This window comes from Pseudophryne corroboree, chromosome 1, assembly GCF_028390025.1.
Source record: "Pseudophryne corroboree isolate aPseCor3 chromosome 1, aPseCor3.hap2, whole genome shotgun sequence".
NCBI classification, from domain to species: Eukaryota; Metazoa; Chordata; class Amphibia; order Anura; family Myobatrachidae; genus Pseudophryne; species Pseudophryne corroboree.
In genome coordinates this window covers 193829176-193834675 of record NC_086444.1, presented here as the reverse complement: position 1 = coordinate 193834675, position 5500 = coordinate 193829176, and the positions used below count along the sequence as shown (strand labels likewise).

At 41.9% G+C, this 5500-nt stretch overlaps 2 pseudogenes; both read right to left on the bottom strand.

The window, feature by feature from the left end:
- Nucleotides 1-3015: 3015 nt before the first annotated feature.
- LOC134942575 (5S ribosomal RNA) lies at nucleotides 3016-3133 on the bottom strand (annotated as a pseudogene).
- Nucleotides 3134-3285: 152 nt separating this feature from the next.
- Nucleotides 3286-3403, bottom strand: LOC134934397 (5S ribosomal RNA; annotated as a pseudogene).
- Between the last annotated feature and the right edge of the window lie 2097 nt (nucleotides 3404-5500).

Here is a 5500-nt window from a genome sequence, read left to right as displayed (position 1 = left end):
GATGACTGCCAAAGGGTGGACTGTCAAAGTCAGAAAAATATCACGCTGCACGTTGCCATATATGCACCTCATGCGCGTGCCTGCTGCACGTGCACATTCTCTCCCGTGCGTGTGGATATACGCAGCCGCGTGATGGCGCCTCGGCCATGCGCTCGAGCGCGTGGTATGTGCATTTACGGTAGACTTTGTGTGCGTCTAGCGGGCGACTCAATCGTTTAATAATAGAACCAAATAGCTCGTTTTATAGATAATGTTCCCCTTAATGATAACTGTAAGTTTGGTTAATGTGACTTGTTCACGGACTTGGGAATCCCTCTTTGCGTGGTACAAAGGGTCTGATTAAGGTTGAACAGTGGTGTCTGGTACCTAACCGAAGAGTATTTTTATAGCAATAATCCGGTGTTGGTTAGGTAAAGATTAATCGCTCCTGCGTGTAGTTATGGCCATTAGTAGTTTCTGGACATATTCTATATTTGCAGTTCATTATCCATGCGGCGGGAATCCGGAGATTCCCACCCACCTGAGCTGTTTGAAATAGTCACAGCCCACCTGTTTAAACTAACCTATGACCTTTTGATATGATGCGAGGAGACATTCCTGTGTCCAATGAACAATGAGATTGTAGGTCCCTTTGTAGTATACTGTACTCAGTGTATATAAGATCAGCCAGCCTGAACAGCTCCCTCACTCTCCACAAACGGTTTTCATATTGACTAACTCGGGGCTGGTACCAGGCTGCGCTGCGATCGTTCCCATTGTGTGTAAGTAATTCTCTGTGATTATCTCGCTCTTTGTTTGTATTGGCCACATTCACTCTCTCTCTCTGTTTAGTTTAAGATTGTAACGTTATTGTATATTTCTGTCTAGATATTCTGTTAAAATTATATGTTAGTATGTAGTGTATGACTTGTGAACTGTTTTACCCCTTTTCGATATAACTAAAAGCCTGTTAGTAAAGGTGTTGGATCCTTAGCACGGTATTGTGTGTTCATTATATTGCAGAGGGTAATAGGAGCGTCTCGATCGCTCAAACAGCTTTAGTGTAAGCAAGGTTAAGCAGCGTTATATCGCTACAGTGTTTCAATACAAGGTTTACAGTATAAGAATATCCTTTCTGTGGGTTACATTCAAGGCTTACTGATTGTCATCTTGTGAGCGTCTGCGCCGCTCGTGATCTCCTCGTGGTCTCGAGCGTCCGCTACGCTGATAGCGTAGCATTACGGTAGTCGCTCGCCTATAGCGTGCTCGACTCCACGCATTAATCTGTGAGCGAGCGTGCCGCATGTGCGTCTCGGTCACGGACTAGCGTATGCTACGCTAAATACGTACCCTTACGGTACCCCATACGCCAATTGCGTACTGTGTCTCTTACCCATAATTGTGAAGTTATAAGGTAATCTAAATCAGCATTATCACTATGTACAGTACTTTATACGAAAAAAAAATCAGAAAATGTATTTTATCAATTGAATTAGTTTCATTTAAGTAAAAAAGTTTTAAATATATATATATATATGTATATATGGTGGTGGATAGGCACCCCCCAATTGTAACTACTGAGTGATTTTATATATATATATATATATATATATATATATTAGAGATGTGCACCGGAAATTTTTCGGGTTTTGGTTTTGGATTCGGTTCCGCGGCCGTGTTTTGGATTCGGAAGCGTTTTGGCAAAACCTCCCTGAAAATTTTTTGTCGGATTCGGGTGTGTTTTGGACTCGGTTTTTTTTTTTTACAAAAAACCCTCAAAAACAGCTTAAATCATAGAATTTGGGTGTCATTTTGATCCCATAGTATTATTAACCTCAATAACCATAATTTACACTCATTTTCAGTCTATTCTGAACACCTCTCACCTCACAATATTATTTTTAGTCCTAAAATTTGCACGAGGTCGCTGGATGGCTAAGCTAAGCGACACAAGTGGCTGACACAAATACCTGGCCCATCTAGGAGTGGCACTGCAGTGTCAGGCAGGATGGCACTTCAAAAAAATAGTCCCCAAACAGCACATGATGCAAATAAAAAAAGAGGCGCACCAAGGTCGCTGTGTGACTAAGCTAAGCTACACAAGTGGCCGACACAAACACCTGGCCCATCTAGGAGTGGCACTGCAGTGTCAGACAGGATGGCACTTCAAAAAAATAGTCCCCAAACAGCACATGATGCAAAGAAAAAAAGAGGTGCAATGAGGTAGCTGTGTGACTAAGCTAAGCAACCCAAGTGGCCGACACAAACACCTGGCCCATCTAGGAGTGGCACTGCAGTGTCAGACAGGATGGCAGATTTAAAAAATAGTCCCCAAACAGCACATGATGCAAAGAAAAAAAGAGGCGCACCAAGGTCGCTGTGTGACTAAGCTAAGCGACACAAGTGGCCGACACAAACACCTGGCCCATCTAGGAGTGGAGAAATGTATTTAGTATGGAACCGCACTAGTCTGACAATCTAAACGAGGTATAAAAATGACATCAAAGATGAAAAACCAATATACATGCAGTTGACAAGTAAATCTTAAACTGCTAATGATTGGCGGTGCTCCCAGGAATTTTGTAGATTAGACTACAATTGGAGAGGAGAGAAAAGACAAAAAACCCTTGTTTGGAAGCACTCATTTGTAATAATGGATATGATATATATGAAAAGAAAATGATGAAATGAAATAAAACTTAACCTTTAATTGTTTCTTGAATAAAAAGAATAAATGAAAAATAATTTTGAGACTCGTGTCTGATGTTTGGAAAACAAAACTTGTTTTTAGCAAATGAGGTACAAGATAATTGAGAAAGGTGAAAATATCAGAGAAGATGTGTTAATGGATACCATATGGTTCTATTGAAATAAAGGTATCCAGATGAATCACGGTACATGCCTTGGAATGTAGGTTTGACTGGTAGCGTAATGTGGTAACATTGTTAATCTAAAGATTTGGGTAACAAAAGGAGATAGAGGAAAGGAAAGGAAAGGATCAACTGAATGTGATGAAAGTTTTCCTTTAGGAAAAAGGGCCCACTGCACCTGGTATTCTCAGGAGGTTTCCCTTCCTAATACTGGCCAGGCCATGCCTGCTTAGCTTCCGAGATCGGACAAGATCGGGCGTATTCAGGGTAGTTTGGCCGTGGGCCGTTATTTGAGGTAGAAGAGAGAAAAAAAGGAGAGGGAGAGGGGAAATCCACTCCTAATATCTGTACTGTACATAAATCAGAACCATGAATAGTCCGAGAAGGTTTTTCCAGAAGCAGGAGTATGAAAAGAGTTTGAGGTTTTTCCTTAAAAGGCCCACTGCACCTGGTATTCTCAGGAGGTTCTCCTTCCTAGTACTGACCAGGCCATGCCTGCTTAGCTTCCGAGATCGGACAGGATCGGGCGTATTCAGGGTAGTATGGCCGTGGGCCGATATAGAGGAAATATGAATGAAATGGGGAGATACACACTCTCTGCTTTCTGTACTTCGCACTCAAACAAGGCTATAAATAGTCTGAAATTGTATTTCCAGACAAGGGTGTGTCAGGATGATTAAGAATGTCTGAGGAAATAAAAAGGGGTTTAAATCTATTTAGTGGGACACTAAATATATTGATAAAGGTAGAATATTGTAGGTGGAATATTGCAGATAATAAGCTCACATGAGAATGATGGAAGGATTATGTACTGCATATACAAATCTACTCCTTAAATAAAGAGATATCAATTGATAGATAAATTCAGAGCTCAAGGCTGACTCGTGGATGGTTGAATGACAATTGAAACTCTAATTGCTCGTTCCCTAAAAGGAAAACAGATTGATGAATGATCATATGCTAGTTTGGAGCTCAAGGCTGGCTCACAGATAATACATAAAGTCTTATAGTGTCCTTTTATAGGAGACAATATAAATGTAAATAAAGAAAAAATAGTGAAAGAATAGAAAATATAGAAATATAAAATTGAAGTCAAATGCTACCATAAACACACTTATATAGCGATATCAAGGTTAAATACCTTAATCTAGTAAATGAACCTTTGGGGCATAGGCGGGGAAATAGTATAGTGGAAATAATTTGTTGTCCTGTTAGGACAATACTGTACAGGTTATTTCTGCAGATATAGTATAGTTGCTGTAGAAATAAACAATGTTCTAAGAGAGAGAAGAATACATTAGAACCATGGTGGTCTTGTGTGTGTTACCACTGCCACTGGGTATGCGGTCAATACTTAACAAAAAATAAACACAAACACATATTAAACCCTAGTGGTCTATTGACAATTACCACAACACTGGTGGTCTGGTGTCAATTACCGCAGCCACAAGGTGTGCGGTCAATACTTGACAGAAGATAAATTCCCATTAAACCCTGGTGGTCTAGTGTCAGTTGCCGCAGCACAATTGAAACCCTGGTGGTCTAGTGTCAGTTACCGCAGCCACAAGGTATGCGGCCAATGCTGTCCTGGTCTCCTCTTCCGAAGTCCCACTACAGTGGTGAGCGCGGCCGCCCGCTTCCGGACTGGGCATTGCCGCGATGACGTCACTGTGGACGTTCTCTCGACGTACGTTTCACCTGATTAGGCTTGGTCACGAGAGCCCATCTAGGAGTGGCACTGCAGTTTTCTAGCGAGAGGATGAGTGCTTCCATCCTCATGTGAATCTGAACCACTAGCCATGAACATAGGCCAGGGCCTCAGCCGTTCCTTGCCACTCCGTGTCGTAAATGGCATATTGGCAAGTTTACGCTTCTCATCAGACGCTTTCAGTTTTGATTTTTGGATCATTTTACTGAACTTTTGTTTTTAGGATTTTACATGCTCTCTACTATGACATTGGGCATCGGCCTTGGCAGACGACGTTGATGGCATTTCATCGTCTCGGCCATGACTAGTGGCAGCAGCTTCAGCATGAGGTGGAAGTGGATCTTGATCTTTCCCTATTTTAACCTCCACATTTTTGTTCTCCATTTTTTAATGTGTGGAATTATATGCCAGTATCAATAGCAATGGCCTACTACTATATATACTGCGCACAACTGAAATGCACCACAGGTATGGATGGATAGTATACTTGACGACACAGAGGTAGGTAGAGCAGTGGCCTTCCGTACCGTACTGCTATATATACTGATGGTCACTGTCAGCAAACTGCAAAGCTAAAATGCACCACAGGTATAGAATCTAGATGGATAGTATACTTGACGACACAGCGGTAGGTAGAGCAGTGGCCTTCCGTACCGTACTGCTGTATATACTGGTGGTCACTGTCAGCAAACTGCAAAATTAAAATGCACCACAGGTATAGAATCTAGATGGATAGTATACTTGACGACACAGAGGTAGGTAGAGCAGTGGCCTTCCGTACCGTACTGCTATATATACTGGTGGTCACTGTCAGCAAAACTCTGCACTGTACTCCTCCTATATAATACTGCTGGTCCCCAGTCCCCACAATAAAGCAGTGTGAGCACAGATATATGCAGCACACTGAGCACAGATATGGAGCGTTTTTCAGGCAGAGAACGGA